The 18,828-nt window shown below is 42.7% G+C and overlaps 1 pseudogene; it reads left to right on the top strand.

The window, feature by feature from the left end:
* Nucleotides 1–471: 471 nt before the first annotated feature.
* LOC138987158 (zinc finger protein 665-like) lies at nt 472–16,824 on the top strand (annotated as a pseudogene).
* The last annotated feature ends 2,004 nt before the right edge of the window (nt 16,825–18,828 follow it).

Here is an 18,828-nt window from a genome sequence, read left to right on the forward strand (position 1 = left end):
TCTCAGTTAGTGGTACACTGGTGTGTGGCATTTTCAGATCCAGTAAGTGATAAAAGTGTTTAGCCTTGTGAAGGCAGAAATAGAAAAACATCTATTTCTGCTTTATTGACTATCCCAAAGCCTTTGACTGTGTGGATCACAATAAACTGTGGAAAATTCTAAAAGAGATGGGAATACCAGACCACCTGGCCTGCCTCTTGAGAAACCTGTATGCAGGTCAAGAAGCAACAGTGAGATCTGGACATGGAACAACAGACTGGTTCCAAATAGGAAAAGGAGTACGTCAAGGCTGTATATTGTCACCCTGCTTATTTAACTTATATGCAGAGTACATCATGAGAAATGCTGGGCTGGAGGAAGCACAAGCTGTAATCAAGATTGCTGGGAGAAATATCAATAACCTCAGATATGCAGATGACACCACCCTTATGGCAGAAAGTGAAGAAGAACTAAAAAGCCTCTTGATGAAAGTGAAAGAGCAGAGTGAAAAAGTTGGCTTAAAGCTCAACATTCAGAAAATGAAGATCATGGCATCCGGTCCCATCACTTCATGGGGAAACTGGAAATAGTGGCTGGTTTTATTTTTCTGGGCTCCAAAATCACTGCAGCTTGTGATTGCAGCCATGAAATTAAAAAATGCTTACTCCTTGGCAGGAAAGTTATGACCAACCTAGACAGCATATTAAAAAGCAGACATTACTTTGTCAACAAAGGTCTGTCTAGTCAAGCCTATGGTTTTTCCAGTGGTCATGTATGCATGTGAGAGTTGGACTATAAAGAAAGCTGAAAAAAAAAAGAAAGCTGAGCGCTGAAGAATTGATGCTTTTGAACTGTGGTGTTGAAGAAGACTCTTGAGAGTCCCTTGGATTGCAAGGAGATCCAACCAGTCCATCCTAAAGGAGATTAGTCCTGGGTGTTCATTGGACTGCCTGATGCTGAATCTGAAACTGCGATACTTTGGTCACCTGATGGGAAGAACTGACTCATTGCAAAAGACCCTGAGGCTGGGAAAGATTGAGGGCAGGAGGACAAGGGGACAACAGAGGATGGGATGGTTGGATGGCATCACCGACTCAATGGACATGGGTTTAGGTGGACTCTGGGAGTTGGTGATAGACACAGAGGCCTGTGCTGCGGTTCATGGGGTCTCCAAGTGTCGGATGTGACTGAGCAACTGAACTGAACTGAAAAGAGAAACTATTAGAAAGTTACCATAATCACAACTATATGAGAGGTTATGTCAATTAACAATGGAAAGACAGGACTTCCTTTGGTCCAGTGGTTAAGAATCCACCTTGCAATGCAGTGGACACAAGTTCTATCTCTGGTCAGGAAACTATGATCTCACATGCAGAGTAACTAAGCCTGAGTGCTGCAACTAGAGAGTCTGTGCTGCAGCTAATACCCAACACAAATAAAAAAAAAAAAAAAGGAAAGAGGTACTCAAAAATTACAGATATATTGCTAATGTGTAAAATTGCAGTAGTGTTTTGTATGTTTTTCTTGTATCCTGACACCTAATATGTTTACTAGAAATTCCTGTAAATCCTTTTGCCTTTCACATATTCCATTTCATTAAATTTCCTATTGATGTAACAAATCACCACCAACTGAGTGGATTAAAACAACAAATTTGTTCTCTTGCAGTTCTGGACGCCAGGATTGTAAAATGAACCCACAGCCCTGTGGTGCATCTGGATTCTCCAGGTCAGAATACTTTTCCTTGCCTTTCCTGTTTCTAGATGTTATTTTCTTCCTTTGACTCATTGTTTCCTTACTCTACCTTTGAAGGCAGCAAGGTGGCATTAAAATTTTTTTTAATATTTATTTTTTTGACCAGTTCTTGTTTTAAGCACGTGGGATCTTTAGTTGTAGCATTCAAGCTCTTAGTTGTGTCATATGATATCTAGTTCCCTGACCAGGGATTGAACCAGGGTCCCCTATGTTGGGAATGTGGAGTCTTAGCCACTGGACCACCAGGGGAGTCCCAAGGTATCTTAAAATCTCTTTACCTTCCATGACATCACCGGCTTCAAGATGATTCTATCTCCATCTGTATTTTTCTTAGAAGGACATTTGGAATGATATTTCATTTACCTGTTCATCCAATCTAATCTCCTGTGTCCAGATTTTAACTAGATCACATTTGCAGACTGCCCTTGGACATTTAAAGTAGTACTCAACATGTTCTAGATAAGAGGATGTGGGCAGTATTGGGGCAGGGGGGAGTGCATTATTCAGCCTACCACAGCCAGACTGTCTTCTCCTGATGGGTGTACAATTTTAACATCCTTTTCTCTCCATATAGCTTTTATCACTTTTTGTTAAAACATTGATTTGTATTTATTAATTTGGCGATGTTGGACTTCGGTTGTGGCACCTGAGATCTTCAGTCTTCCTTGTAGCATCTTTTCCTTGCAGCATGTGAAGTCTTAGTTGTGGCATGCGGAATCTAGTTCCCCGATCAGTGATCAAAACCAGACCCTCTGCATTGGGAGCACAGAGTCTTATCCACTGGACGGACCACCAGGGAAGTCCTTATGGCTTTTATTTACTTTACTCCCTTAATTTACTGGCTAGAATGTCTAAAACAATGTCAATAGCAGTGCTGAGAATGGACATATTGGTCTGCTTCCTAATCTCTGGGGAAAAGCATCCAGTCTTTCACCATTGAGTATGGTGTTTGCTGTAAGTTTTTGCAGGTGTTCTTTCTTGAGTTGAGGGAGGTTCCCACTCTTCTTTGTTTTCTGAAGTTTATATTATAAATGGTTGTTTACTTTTGTTAAATGCAGTTTCTGAATCAATTGACAAGACAGTTTGATTTTCCTTCTTTTGTCTGTCAACAGTCTGGATGACATTGATTGAAATTCGAGATAGCCTTCTATCCCTCATTCTATACCCCCATTGGATCACGGCATACAATTATTTTTGTATCTTGCTGATTTCTATTGCTAATATTTTGTTAACAATGTTTGCTTCTTCATGTGGGATTTAGTTGGTAGTTATCTTTATCTTTTCTTTTCTTCTGAAAGCTTTGTCTCGTATTGTCTCACGGTAATACTGGCCTCATACATTGAGCTGGGACGTGTTCCCTCCTTTTCTTTGGTCTAAAAGAAATCATGTCAAGTTGCTGCTAAATCTTCTTTGTATGTTTGTTCAGTTAGTCAGTTCAGTCGCTCAGTCATGTCCGACTCTTTGCCACCCCATGGACTGCAGTACTCCAGGCTTCCCTGTCCATCACAAACTCCCGGAGCTTATTCAAAATCATGTCCATCGAGTTGGTGGTGCCATCCAACCATTTCATCCTCTGTTGTCCCCTTCTCCTCCCGCCTTCAGTCATTCCCAGCATCAGGGTCTTTTCCAATGAGGCAATGCTTTGCATCAGGTGGCCGAGGTATTGGAGTTTCAGCTTTAGCATCAGTCCTCCCAATGAATATTCAGGACTGATTTCCTTTAGGATAGACTGGTTGGATCTTCTTGCAGTCCAAAGGACTCTCAAGAGTCTCCTCCAACACCACAGTTCAATTCTTTGTCTCTCAGCTTTTTTTATAGTTCAACTCTCACATCCATACATGACTACTGAAAAGCCAAAGCTTTGACTAGACGGGCCTTTGTTGGCAAAGTAATGTCTCTGCTTTTTAATATGCTGTCTAGGTTGGTCATAACTTTGCTTCCAAGGAGCAAGCGTCTTTTAATTTCATGGCTGCAGTCACCATCTGCAGTGATTTTGGAGCCCAAAAAAGTAAAGTTTGTCACCATTTCCACGGGGTCACACAGAACTGGACACAACTGAAGCAACTTAGCAGCAGCAGCAGCAGTGACTGAAGGAACTGAGAAAAAGAGCGAGCTGAAAGGAAGCATAGCCATTTGGGAGTGCCAGAGAGTTGGGAGGGAGGGAGGGCAGAGATGGAAGAAGAAAGGCAGAAATACAGGGAGATTGAGGATCACCAGGGAGGTTGGAGAGAAAGCAACTTGAAGGCAAACAGTTGGCAAAGAGAGGCGGAATGGGATGCGGGGAAGAAGTAGAGAGGAGGACGGGCACAGCAGGAGAGCAGAGAAAGGGAGACATAGAAAGAAGTAGGGAAACAGATCAGCCAAATGGAGTGGAAACCGCTAGTGTGCAGGTGATGGTGGGGGCTAGATCCAGAAGAGTGCTGAATCAGTTGGGTAAGAATTATTAAGTCTTGCTTCTTTAAATTATAAAGAATTATAAATGCCCTTCTCAGGATCGCTAATCGTGTCTGACTCTCGAGTATCCTGTCTGACTCCTGTACACGCACACTCACCTGGGGCCTTCCTTCAGGGCCTGTCGTCTCCACTTAGATCCCGTCTCCCCATGACCCGGTGATGCGAAGCTTGTGACGAGGCTCCCCTGAGCACCATCCTGGGCAGGGCTTTTCACACACGAGTTGGAGATGGGGTCTCAGTGCTGTTGGGCAGCAGGGACTGTTTAGGGCCCATCTGGATGTGCTGTCTGCTCTCTGTCAACCAGGGTAAAGAAGCTGTACGTGGACCTCAGGTATTAACACATACAGGACACAGTAAAATCTGCAAAAGAGGCCAATGAGTGCAAATCAGTTCTCACTTTTTATAGTACATTTAAAACTAAATGAGCACCTCCTTGAAAACTTAAGTGTTTGGGAATGGAATGGAACGTTCAGAAAGGGATGTCAGGGCTAGGGAGTGTTTTATTACACCATCTAATTTAAACTGTGAAATCAGGCTTACCAAGTTTTTTTTCTTTCTCTTTTGACCACATGATGCATTCTCCAGGGTCTTAGTTTGCTGAGTAGGGATCGAACCTGAAACCCTGCAGTGGAAGTGAGGGATCTTAACCACTGGACCATGAGGGAATTCTCCAACTTTTCTAATCTTGATTCAGTATTTTCCTAATGAAATAAAATAATAAATTTTGGATTTTGTTAATATTAAAATTAAATATACCTAAAATTAATGATAAAAATCACATTATGATTTTTAAAATATATTTATTTTGTATACTGTATCTTTATTGCTTCAGTGTCTTTTCCCTAGTTCTGACGAGTGGTAGCCACTCTCTGGTACAGTGCACACACTTCTCATTGTGGTGGCTTCTCTTGTCTTGCAGCCCAGGCTCTAGAGCCCACTGGCTTCAGTAGTTTCACTTCCTGGGCTCTAGATCTCTGGCTCAGGAATTGAGACTCACGGGCTTAGTTGCCCCTCAGCATGTGGGATCTCAGACGAGGCAACAACTCACATCTCTTGCATTGCCCAGTGGATTCTTTACCACTTACCCGTAGGGAGGGCCACATATTTTTAAATACAGGTATTTTATAAAGATTGGAAGAAATCTTCTGTATGTTATTTTCTGCTTGTATTACTTTTTATTTTTTTTGAACTAGAGTAAGATATTGTTGAGGCATTCCTGGTAATACAGTGACTAAGAATGTGCCTGCCAATGTAGGGTGCACGGGTTCCATCCCAGGTCCAGGAAGATGCCTCAGAGCAACTAAGCCCATGGGCCACAACTACTGAGCCTGTGCTATAGAGCCTGGGAGCCCCCACACTCTAGAGTGTGTGCTCTGAAACAAGAGAAGCCACTGCAATGAGAAGCCCCTGCACTGGAGCTGTAACTAGAGAAAGCCCACTCACAGCAACGAAGACCCAACATAAGCAAAATAAATACGCTTTGAAAAAGAAATAGAATGTTGACATAGTTACTGAATGAAGAAGTAAAATGAAAGAAGAGAATGGGAACCCACTCCAATATTCTTGCCTGGAGAATTCCATGGATAGAGCAGCTGGCGGGGCTGCCATCAGGGGGGTTGCAAAGAGTCTGGCATGAGTAAGCAGGTAAACAACAACTTCTGCCCACAGCAGATTGAGCTCTGAAAAACAGATCTAAGCGTCTAACTTTCCTCTTGCTGATTCTTCAGTGACTTCCTGTAGCTTTTGGAATCAAGTCCTAAATCCATAGATTTTGCATAAATTAGCCTCTGCCTGGCATCACCCCATATACATTTGCTGTGTGCCAGTCATACTGGCTGATTTTCTGTTCAGTAAATATCTTCTGCCTCAGAGCCGGCACTCAGGCTTTTCTCTCTGCTTGCAACACTCTTCCATTTCCCGCCTTACCAATCCTACGTGTTTCTTCCCCACAGAGACCTTGTCTGATTTCTCAGTGTAGATTAAGATTTTCTGTTTTATCTTGTCCTAGCACCAGGCCTGTGTCAGAGCACTTATTTCAGTAGTAACATTAAAATTGTGGATGAAATTGTCTGGCTGGCTGCTAGATGATGATATTGGCTGGCTGGCTGCTAGATTGTAAGCTCCATCATGTTTACTGCTGTATTTCAAGTTTGAGGCTCAAAGCTGATGCAGAATAAATTTTGATAGAATGAAAAAAAAAATAAAGACAACTCTTTTTGTTTCAATCAACTGTGTGTTTACACATGCATGCATGAATGCATGGATATGTAACTCCATGGTTTTATTACAAAAACACCATCTCATAAATAATGGTGTATGCTTTGTAGCAGTTTCAGTTGTATCTTAAGTGTATTTCATGGCGTTAAGTTCTTTCTACATCATCACACGAATGATGTAAATTGTAGTAAGATTACTGACATTGTGTGGGTTGCCATGGAGAGGGTGTGACCCTGTATCATGACCATTTATGCTGTTCTATTGTATTTCGGCTTCCTTGAGCTTGTTTCAGGTGTCTCAGGGAACTCTCTGTGGATGCTCTTTCCTTCTCAGGTAGTTAACTGGTTGATTCTTTAGGTTCAGTTGTCTCTCCCTACCACCTGAGCTCAGGTGCTGTAGCCTCATTTCTTAACTGTTTTGATCTGAGCGATTTCTTAGAGTGACAGAGTTTTCTCCCCAGTAAGGTGGACACAGATCTTTCTCTAACATGCTGTTATGTTGATGACAAGTTCATCCGTGTGAAGTCTTTAGAGTAATGCTTAGAGTGTAGGATGTGCTGAAACACCTGTCGTCAGTGTGATGATGTTGTCATCATCACAATGTGTGTTCTTTTAAAGTCACTGTGGACTTTGTCATCTCTGAAGACACCAGTCTTGCTGTAACTCGTCTAGATAGTGACACTATGTCACTCACTGTGTTGAATGTAACACTTCTGCGTAACAACCCAGTGCTGGTTTTAATTTGTGTATTTTTCATGTATTGTCCACATACATGACAAATTCATGTTGATTGCAGGATATCATAATCTTAGGAAAAAAGAGGAAATTATAAATTATATTAGAGAGCAACAGTTGGCTTCAAGCAGCTTTTAATGGATCTATCAGAATATTACTTCAACTGAATTGAGCTTTACCCCTCTCACCTCTTCTCATTTTGTGTGAAACTAAGAATCATCATCAGGGCCCATTGGTGAAATGTGTTTTCATTTCAGGCACAGTTGAGCTTCAAGGATGTGTTCATAGATTTCACTCCTGAGGAGTGGGAATGCCTTGACCCTGCCCAGAGGTCTTTGTACAAGGATATGATGGTGGAGACCCTCAGGAACCTGCTGTCTGTGGGTGAGGATCATTTCCCTCCAGCATGGGGATCTGCCCTGGGGTACCTCTGCATGTTCCCTCTTTACCTTTAGAGATCCCCTGTTTTTGTTAACTAAGCTCAAAACATTGCTGACTCATACATGTAAAGCTTCCTGATTGGCATCAGAAGGTTAAACTTGTCTTTCCTTCAGGTAACCTGCCCAATGTGTGATATACAAGGAGTTTCTCCACAGCTCGAGTGTTTATAAAGCTGATTTCAAACTTTGAAATATCCAGTTGCCTGTTTTCTAGCCCTGTGTTCTTGGTTCAGTAGTTCTTAGATAGGAACTAGATACCTGCTGCATGTTGTACTGTATATTATACTGTTCCCTGTGCATTGAGAAGGAGGCAGATCATAAATTCATTTGAGAAGTATTTTTCTGTTGGTTTATAATGTCCTCACTCCTTGGCTGACAAAAGAGCTGGATTCTACACCTGCCAATGCAGGAGACATGGGTTGGATCCTTGGTCTGGGAAGATCCACACATCACAGAGCAGCTACGCCTCTGTGCCTCAACTACGAGCCAGCACTCTAGAGCCTGGAAGCTGCAACTACTGAAGCCCATGCACCCAGGAGAAGCCGCAGCAAGTGAGGAGAACGAGCACTGCAACTGGAGCGTAGCCCCTACTTGCTGAACTTGGGGAAAAGACCAAGCAGCAATGAACACTCACCTGATCCAGAAGAAATTAATACACCAATGTATTAAAAATGACAGATATGTTTATTAAAAAAAAGAGAGACAGGTTAGATTCTGGAAGAAGCCACAGTATGTGGCATTACTTCTGAGTAGGAATTTCTGTTTCTGATTTGAACGTTATCTCCATTCTTGTGGCACAATAAAGAAGACCCCTGGATTGTGGAGAATGAGATGTTAATAGCAAACATCCAGATGAGTGGGAAAGTATCCACAGTACAATCACAGGTCAACTGTCACAAGGACAGAGAGGAAGCCACACCGTTCATGGTGTTTGGGAAACTCTCCAACTGGGAGAGTTCTGTGAGAAAACAGATGTTTAATGTTTGTGAACTCTCACAGGATATTTTTCGTCTCCCTAATTTATGGCTCTGTTCTTTGACATGTGAAATGTACAGTACCCTCCAGTGGTGCTGTAGCACCCACAGAGATGAAGGCAAGGACTTTTTTTTTTTTTTTTGGCCTGTACTGGGTCTTTTGTGCTGTGTGGACTTTTGTCTATTTGAGATGAGAAAGGGCTACTCTCTAGTTGGGGGGAGCACGGTCACTCATTGTGGTGGCTTCTTTTGTTGTGAAGCACAGGCCCTAGGCACATGGGCTTGAGTGGTTCTACCATACAAGCTCAGTATCTGTGGTTCATCAACTTATTCTCTGTGACATGTGAGATCTTCCCAGAATAAGAATTGAACCCATGTCTCCTGCATTACTAAGCAGATTCTTACCATGGAGCCACCAGGTTGTTAGCGAAATTAAATAAATAGTCTTGTTTAGGCTTCAAGACAAAGCAGTGCATTCTTCTGACCTTGCTTCTAACCTACATGGAAACTGCCCTGAGTGTGAATGTCTGACTGTTTCCTGTGAATGCCAGGCTTGCAGCACCATAGATAAGATAGGGGACAAATCGTGAGATTGTTCAGCCTTTGCAGGGGCCCTTGCCAACCAACCCCAGGCTTAGCACCATCCAAGTTGGCTCCTGGATCCTCCTCTCTGCCTACCGTGAGGTAAATAAAGGTAACTTAAAACTGTCTAAAGAGAAGTTACAACTGCAAAAAGAACCACGCGATTTGTGAGGATGATCACCCATATTACAATGTCACATTATATTTTGGTTGATCAAATCTTCACTTTTTAAGTCGACTCTCTTTAGTCAGCCCACAGCTCCAATAGTGTCCCCTACTGCATTTCTCTCTCCATTCTTTGTCCTGTTGTAGCCTTACACCCCTCCCAACCCCTCTGTATCCTTCTCCATCAGCTGGTCCCCTTCTAACTGCCCCAGTCTCTGAGCGGGGAGGGGGAGCTCAGGTTCCCCCACTCTAGCAAGTTTGTTTACCCCTTTAGATTCTTCTGATTAAAGACTCCCATCTCCCTGGAGGGACGTTCCAAGATTTTTATCAGTCCTTCTGACCCTGTTATCACAGTCAATTTGAGCACTATTTGATCTGTATTTTAGCTGAAAAGCTATTACTATGGAAAGGAAAGATAACTTGTTTGATACAGCGTGGCCATGATACTGTTTAGACTCTGGAGAAAACTGGGTAAGATGATTTTTTTTTTCTTTGAAAGTGAAAAACCGGTTCTTTTTAAATGTAGAATTAAAACCAGCAAGCTTGTTAAAAAGGCATGCCAAAAAAAAAGCTTAAGGTTAACCTTTGCCAGGGCTTCCCAGATGACTCTAGTGGTAAAGAACCTGCCAGCCCCTGGGGGAGACACAGGAGATGTGGATTTGACCCCTGGGTAGGGAAGATCCCCTGGAGGAGTGAGTGGCAACCCACTCCAGTATTTTTGCCTGGAGAGTCCCATCATGGACAGAGGAGCCTGGTGGGCTAGAGTCCATAGGGTTGCAGGGGGTTGGATAGGACTGAAGCGACCCTGCATAGCATGCAACCTACGCCATGTCCTTGAAGTACGTAACCCATTTTCCCAGGGATTTCAGTCTTGGGTAAATTAGAATTTTAAACCATGGGGCGAGGGGTGGGAAGAAAAAGGTGAAAGAGACATTTTAAATCTCAAGCAGGAAATTTTGAGAGCTCTCATGTCTGTCCATCTGCATTTATGTTTGTCTCAGCATGTGTCTTTGTTTTTAGATAATATTGCTGAGGTTAATTTGTAAATGAGCTCTAATTCAATTGTTTGTTAAAAAAATAAAAAAAGTAAGCACTTACAAATCAAAAAATTACAAGAGAAATTAACCTAAATGAATTTCAGGTTCGTGTGAACTGGGAAATATTCAGTATTAAATATCTAGTATTAATGTTTGTTTGCTAATCTAATTAAGACATGTTTTGCGTTCTGAACATTGTCTAATACTTTTATTGTACCTAGGTTTAATGTTAAGTAAGTTTGTCAACACTTAAAGTAACTCGAGTGAAGAAACTTTTAAAGAAAGAATGCAAATGCGATTGGAGCTTTTAGATAAACTCTGTTAGGAATGATTATACTTAGAAATGTCTGTCTAAAATAATCTCTCCAGATTTGAATAACCTGAATTTCTAGGGTTGTGCTAAACTAAGTGATGAAAGTTCGTTGAATATCTAGGTCATTTCCAAATAAAATAAGATTCTGAAATACAGATTATTGAAAACTCATTTCCTCTTACAGACAAACTAAAGAGATTTGGGCCTATTAATGAATACATTTGGTGCCACCCTGAGATGTTCTCTATAAGAAAGCAAATATTCTTAGACATTATCACTGGTATTTATGTTCACCAGTCTACAAAATGCTAATATAACGGACAGCTCATGGTTGCTTAAGGAAAGTAAGATGTGTGTTTTTAGAAAGAAAGGTATGAGGAATGTGGGCTAATCACCTTGCTTTGTCCCTCCTGGTTAATTTGTCTCAGGACCCTCCTCTTGGGTACACAGGCACCCTGGATCTTGAAGTAAAGGCTTCTCAGAGGAGCAAAACTCATTATGGCCTGGACTGATCCTCTCACTTTTGACTCCAAGGCACCTTTCTGTACTTGTGTACTGTCTCCTTCATCAGACAGGGTTTTTTCCTTTCTTTGTCCTTGCCATGACTGTTCCCTTGAATTAAGAGACAAACTGACTGTTTACCCTGTTTTTGTTGGCTGTAAATTCCTCAACCGGAGCCGACCTATCTTTTATCTCAGGGCATGCAAGAGGAGGGTAGCTGACTGTAGATGTCCAACCTGTAGGCCTTCCAACTCCTACCTCAAAATTACTTTTTATTAAGGAAAATGGAAAGTACTTCTGACCTACAGATGGCTGTTTCTAAATGAACAAAGTGATTTTTTTTTTTAAAAGAGAGAGGTTTCATGGAAAGTGGACTCCAAGAAAAGAGGTCCCAAAAGGCAAGGTCTTTATATGTTCTGCAACAATCTGTCATTTGACTCCTGTCAATTTTGTTGCTTGACTTTGGGTAGCATGTGATGAGGTATTTCAAAGGGACTTACTTGCCCTTGTCCCCCTCCTGTGGTAATTAGTGCTGTTAGGTAGCATAGACTCTTGCGTGTTTTATAGAAAAAATTAGGTTATTACTATTATTATTTTTCTGCTGTGCCACATGGCAGTCTGGTTCCTAGTTCCCCATTCATGATGGAATCTGTGCCCCCTACAGTGGAAGCACATGGTCCTAACTACTGGACCTCAGGGAGTTTGCCTCAAAGGTTACTTTTGCCTAAAAGGTATATTTACTTCCTGTCATGCTTATTGTGACATGTCTCTTTGTCTACATTACATCTTGTATGTTGTTATTTTACATTTCATTCCCAAGAGAGTTGTCTCTGACTCTAGTTAACTAGGTTTTCCAATCACATTCCTTTATCTTCATAACAGTATGTTAAAATTTTATTTAAAATTTGTTTTTGGCTGCATTGGGTCTTTGTTGCTTCAGGGTCTTTGCTTGCAGCGAGCAAGGGCTACCCTCTAGTTACAGTGCATGGACTTCTCATTCTAGTGGATTCTCTTGTTGCAATGCGTGGTCTCTGTGTGTTTGCGCAGAAGTTGTGACTCCCCAGCTCTAGAGCACAGAATCATCACGTGTGGCCTACAGGCTTAGTTGTTCTCAAGCATGTGGGAATTTCCCAGATCAGGGATCAAACCTGTGTGCCCTGCACTAGCAGGTGGATTCTTTACCTCTGAGACACAAGGGAAGCCCCAAAGCTTGTTCCTTTACATATATCTTGGAGCCAATGAACTGGGTGAGTTTAGGTTACTGTGTAGATAGGGAGTTGATGTATTGAATGATTATTGTGTAAGCAGAGAATGTTTCACTCATTTTTTGTTTTTTAAAAATGACGGTCTTTTTGTATTACACAATAGAACTGACATGAACCACTCATTAATGTCATAAAATGCCTATATGTCTATCTACTGATAGATTTCTAACAGGTATTTAGAAAAGTGTTTATTTTTTTTATTTTTTAAATTATTTTAGAGAATTCCCTGATAGTCCAGTGGATAGGATTCAGGAGTTTCACTGCACCGAGCATGGATTTAATCCATGGTCAGGGAACCAAGATCTCATAAGCCACATGGTCCAGCCAAAAAAATAAAAATGTGTGTATATATATATACATATATATATAGTTTACAGAATTCTTTATTTTCTCAATGCCATATTTGTTGAACAGTTACTAACTGCCATTTATTTTTTACATTATTCATTAGAATGCTTCTTTTGCATTATTTACCATTCCAATGTATTGCCTGTTTGATGCTTGTTTGCTCAGTTGCTCAGTCCTGTCTGTCTCTTTGTGATCTCATGAACTGTAGCCCACCAAGCTTTCCTATCCATGGAATTTTTTTAAGGCAAGAATAGTGCACTGCGTTGTGATTTCCTGCTCCAGGGGATCTTTTCTCCCCAGGGATTGTATCCCCCTGTGCCGTGTCTTCTGCATTGGCAGGCAGTTTCTTTACCACTGAGTCACCTCTTTAGTCCTGTATGTTCTTTACCTTTTAAATATGTACAAGTATGCAAAAAGTGTGTACAATATACCATTAGTGTCTCCTCAATTATGAGACAACAGTGTGTTTAGTACAAAGTAGGATGAGCTTTGAGGTCATGGTGGGAAAATAAGTTTTCTTTGTGAACTGACATGAGTTTGCATAAAATGAATGTTTTCTGATTGTGTTTGAAACTACACTACCCTAAAGTTAATTTGAATTACCTATGGTCACTCTTAATAAAGAGTTCTATTCCTTTAGTGTTCTATAGTTTTAAGATCATTATTGCGAAGATTCGTAATTCTGTTCAGGATGGATATGACTTTTGGCATAATATCGTGTGTTTGACAAGAAATAATTTATTTATGAATTGTAACTAATAGAATACCTGTGGTTCTTTACGTCTTGTAGATATGTCTCATATACATATGACCAAGAAATTACAGACAAAAGCAAGCAGTGGTAAAGGGGAAATTTTTCAAAGAGTGATGTTTGGAAGAGCTGAAAGCCCTGAAATCAAAGATTTTCGCCTCAGGAAGATCCAGGATTGTCTGTGGACAGATGACGAAAGAAATGACAAAGGAATGTCTACATCCCATAACAAAACCTCACTGATGGAAGAGATCATCATAGTAGAAGTGATGCAGGAAATAGACCTTTTGAAAGGCACGGATCAACCTCAGGATGAACTGCAGATGGTACAGTGTGAAGGGATAATTTTTTAATGTAGTCAAGTTGTGACAAACGTCAGTGCCTCAGGTTTATTGGCTCAGAGAACTTGTAATGTCTGCAAAGGCTTTTCTCATAAACATGAGAATGCTGCTATGCACCCTTCAGAACTGTTACCAGACCATGAACCACAAAGAAAAGACCTGGCAAATTAATGAGTGTGACATAACCTTTCTTCAGGACTCAGAACTCACTAGACATCAAAGAATCCATACAGGAGGAAAACCATATAAATGCGACATGTGTGACAAGGCTTTTAATCAAACTACAAAACTTGCAATGCATTGGAGAATTCATACTGGAGAGAAACCACATAAATGTGATGTATGTGGCAAGGCCTTTAATCAAGCTGCAAAAATTGTAATTCATTGGAGATACCATATGAGAGAGAAACCATATAAATGTGATGTATGTGGCAAGGCCTTTAGTCAAACTTCAAACCTTGCAGTTCATCAGAGAATTCATACTGAAAAGAAGCCATACAAATGCAATGTATGTGATAAGGCGTTTAGTCATACTGCAAACCTTACTGTTCATCAGAGACTTCATACTGGATTGAAAGCATATAAATGTGATATATGTGGCATGGACTTTAATGAAGCTGCAAAGCTTGCAGTTCATCAGAGATTCCATACAGGAGAGAAACCACATAAATATCATATTTGTGGCAGAGCCTTTAGTCAAACTGCAAAGCTTGCAGTTCATTGGCGAATTCATACTGGAGAGAAACCATATAAATGTGATGTGTGTGGCAAGGCATTTAGTCATACTGGAAACCTTTCTGTTCATCGGAGAGTTCATACTGGAGAGAAAACATATAAATGTGATGTGTGTGGCAAGGCATTTAGTCGTACTGGAAACTTTTCTGTTCATTGGAGAGTTCATACTAGAGAGAAACCATGTAATTGTGGTATATGTGCCAAGGCTTTCAGTGTAAGTTCAAGCCTTGCTGTTCATCAGAGAGTTCATACTGGAGAGAAACCATATAAATGTGATGTATGTGGCAAGGCCTTTAACCAGAGTGCAAAACTTGGACTTCATCGGAGAATTCATACTGGAGAGAAACCTTATAAATGATGTGTGTGGCAAGGCATTTAGTCGTACTGGAAACCTTACTGTTCATCGGAGAGTTCATACCGGAGAGAAACCATAGAAATGTAATATATGTGGCAAGGCTTTCAACGTAAGTTCAAACCTTGCTGTTCATCGGAGAGTTCATACTGGAGAGAAACCATATAAATGTGATGTGTGTGGCAAGGCCTTTAGTCAAACTACAGGCCTTGCAGTTCATCAGATAATTCATACTGGAGAGAAACCATATAAATGTGATGTATGTGGCAAGGCCTTTAATCACACTACAAGACAAGACTTGAACTTCATCAGAGAATTCATACTGGAGAGAAACCACATAAATGTGATGTGTGTGGCAAGGTGTTTAGTCGTACTGGAAACCTTGCTGTTCATCAGAGTTCATACTGGAGAGAAACCATATAAATGAGGTATATGTGGCAGGGCTTTCAGTGTGAATGCAAACCTTGCAGTTCATCAGAGAATTCATACTGGAGAGAACCTTACAAATATAAAAATTTTGACAAACCATTTAGGCACAGTCATCCATAACTCATCATCAGGCAGTTCAGACAGGAGAGAAACCATATAAATATGATATATATGGCCAGTGCTTTATTTGAAATGATGAACTTAGAAACCATCGGAGAATTCACACTAGAGAGAAACATTAGAAATGTGACAGTTGTGAGAAACATTGTAGTGCAAATGTCGTGAGTGTGACAAAGCCTTTAGTCAGCGTTCAGGCCTTATAATTCAGAGAATTCATACTGTATAGAAAAGATACAAGTAAAATGAATGTGGCAGTTTCTAGTGCATGTTCAGCATGAAATGCCCATTAGGCAGTTCATACAGGAGAGAAACCACATAAATGTTATTTATGTGGCAAACCCTTCAATCACAAGGAATGACGTTGCAGATCATCTGAGAATCCATACGACAGTGAAAACTTAGACATGTAGAGAATGTGGTAAAATATATCAACTTTTTGACCCTCAGAAAATTCAAACTGGAGGAAAACTACACAAATGTGTTAGGTGTGGGAAAGCTTTGATTCTGTGTTCAGGCCTAACTCACCATCACTTAATTTTTTATTTTTTTCAATATTGTGATGGGTTTTGCTGTACATTATCATGAATAGGCCATAGGCGTACATATGTCCCCTCCCTCCTGAACCCACCTCTCTCACCACCGTATTCCTGCAGATTATCCGAGAGCACTCGCTCTTACATCAAACTCCCACTGGCTCTTTTACATATGGTATTATATATGTTTCAGTGCTAATCTCTTAAATCCTGCCATCCTATTTCTTTTGTTTTTTTCAATAGTTTTTCCTTAGCATTACTCTTTCTATCCATATGTTATGACCCAGATTTAATGTTTAATTTACATTTTTTTCCTGCCTTACACTAACAAATACATAAGTCAGTGGGTTATTTTGAGACTTTTGTAACATTAAAATGCATGTAGACAATGACAGGGAACATAGTAGGTGCCCTGTAAATGTAAAGAAAGACAGTTCCTTTAGCACCTGAGTTCAGTCAGATAATACTCATAGAAAGATTCATAAATAGTGCCAAGTTGATAATTTTGGTGAAAATAAATTCTAATGTCTTCTTAAGACTTTATATTTTACAATGTGCCTTGCTGTCCGCAACTGACAGATCTTTCAGAAACAGACAACAAAGAAATGAGAGAAAATATATTACAACTTTTCAACAAGAAGTAAATTGCTAATTACCGTGAAGTGATCATATAGTAATCTGACATTCCATTACATTGAAGTACTGACTTAAGTATTATATATTATGATGTAAACAAGTTTTTCTTACACAAATATTTGAAGCTTTGTCATCATAAGCATGGAACAGAAACTTTTATAAAGAAGAGTTCATTCCTCATTAAAAGTTTTTTTCTCTCTTTAATAATCTTTAAAATTTATTTTTGGCTATGCTAAGTCTTCATTGTGCTGGGTTCTTTCTCTGTTTGCAGCAATCGGGCTATGAATTCTCCACACAAACTTGGCTGGGGTATGGTTGGAGACTGGCGTTTTGATGCTTCTTTTGGTCAGTCCAGAGGACTCAGTCTTTTTTTTTGGCTGTGCTGAGCCTCTTTTTGCTGCATGTGGGCTTTCTCTAGTTGTAGCAAGGAGAAGCGACTTTCTAGTTTCTTGTGTGCAGGCTTCTCTTTGGTGTGGCTACTGTTTGTTGTTGCAGAGCACAGGCTCTAGAGCACAGGCGCAGTACTTGTGTTGCACGGGCTTAGTTGCTCCGAGGCACGTGGTATCCTCCCAGATCAGGGATCAAACCCGGGTCCTATGCATTGGGAGGTGGATTATTTACCACTAGACCACCAGGGAAGTTCTACTCAGTGTCTCTTAACTGGGTGCTATGCATGTTAAAACACTGCCAAACAAAATTGGGGTCATCAAACAATAACCTGAAAACCAGGAGAGACTCCCCCAAACTTCTCTGGACTTGCTGAAGAGGTGGATGGACCCAAGAGACCCTTCCTGAAATACCAAGGCCAGAATGTCCAAAGCACAGTATGGTGCCTGCTTTTCTCAATCCTGCTTTGCCCTCAGGGTGCACTTTCGCTGGGTCACTGCAGTGACTAATAAGCTTGATCCTTGAAGAAGTGGAATGTCGAGACATTTTTCTCCTTAGAAGTGTTAGTATGAAGTAGCCCTTTCTAAGAGTTGTGTGTTTCACATTCTAGCTTGTCATCCCTATATAAAGCCAGTTCTTGTTTACTTAAACTGCTTAAATTCTAATTGCAGGAATATTCCTGGGTCCAGCCAGCACCCCACATCCAGCCCCACCCCACCAGCACCCCACATCAACCCCCACCCAACCCCAACCTGGCCACCAGACCAGGTTTCAGTTCCCAGGCCTCTGAATCACTTCCGCCTCAACAGCAGGACTCCACGTACAGTTTGGTTCAGTCGCTCAGTCATGTCCGACTCTTTGTGACCCCATGGACTGCAGCACGCCAGCCCTCCCTGTCCATCACCAACTCCCAGTTTACTCATACTCATTGTGTCGGTGATCCCATCCAACCATCTCATCCTCTGTCGTCGGACATGCAGGACTCCAAATGTTATGCCAAAACCTTTCTTTCCATTGTGATTATCCCACCGAATTATAAGGTTTTATTAAAAGTGTTACAGTTGAACCAATGAGCAATCAATGGTGCAATACGAGGAGTGAGGGACGGCCCCGCTCGGCCCCGCTCGGCCCCGCTCGGCCCCGCTCGGCCCCGCTCGGCCCCGCTCGGCCCCGCTCGGCCCCCCGCTCGGCCCCGCTCGGCCCCGCTCGGCCCCGCTCGGCCCCGCTCGGCCCCGCTCGGCCCCGCTCGGCCCCGCTCGGCCCCGCTCGGCCCCGCTCGGCCCCGCTCGGCCCCGCTCGGCCCCGCTCGGCCCCGCTCGGCCCCGCTCGGCCCCGCTCGGCCCCGCTCGGCCCCGCTCGGCCCCGCTCGGCCCCGCTCGGCCCCGCTCGGCCCCGCTCGGCCCCGCTCGGCCCCGCTCGGCCCCGCTCGGCCCCGCTCGGCCCCGCTCGGCCCCGCTCGGCCCCGCTCGGCCCCGCTCGGCCCCGCTCGGCCCCGCTCGGCCCCGCTCGGCCCGCTCGGCCCCCGCTCGGCCCCGCTCGGCCCCGCTCGGCCCCGCTCGGCCCCGCTCGGCCCCGCTCGGCCCCGCTCGGCCCCGCTCGGCCCCGCTCGGCCCCGCTCGGCCCCGCTCGGCCCCGCTCGGCCCCGCTCGGCCCCGCTCGGCCCCGCTCGGCCCCGCTCGGCCCCGCTCGGCCCCGCTCGGCCCCGCTCGGCCCCGCTCGGCCCCGCTCGGCCCCGCTCGGCCCCGCTCGGCCCCGCTCGGCCCCTCGTTGTCTCTTTCCT

This window comes from Bos mutus, unplaced genomic scaffold, assembly GCF_027580195.1.
Source record: "Bos mutus isolate GX-2022 unplaced genomic scaffold, NWIPB_WYAK_1.1 CTG905, whole genome shotgun sequence".
Taxonomy (NCBI): domain Eukaryota; kingdom Metazoa; phylum Chordata; class Mammalia; order Artiodactyla; family Bovidae; genus Bos; species Bos mutus.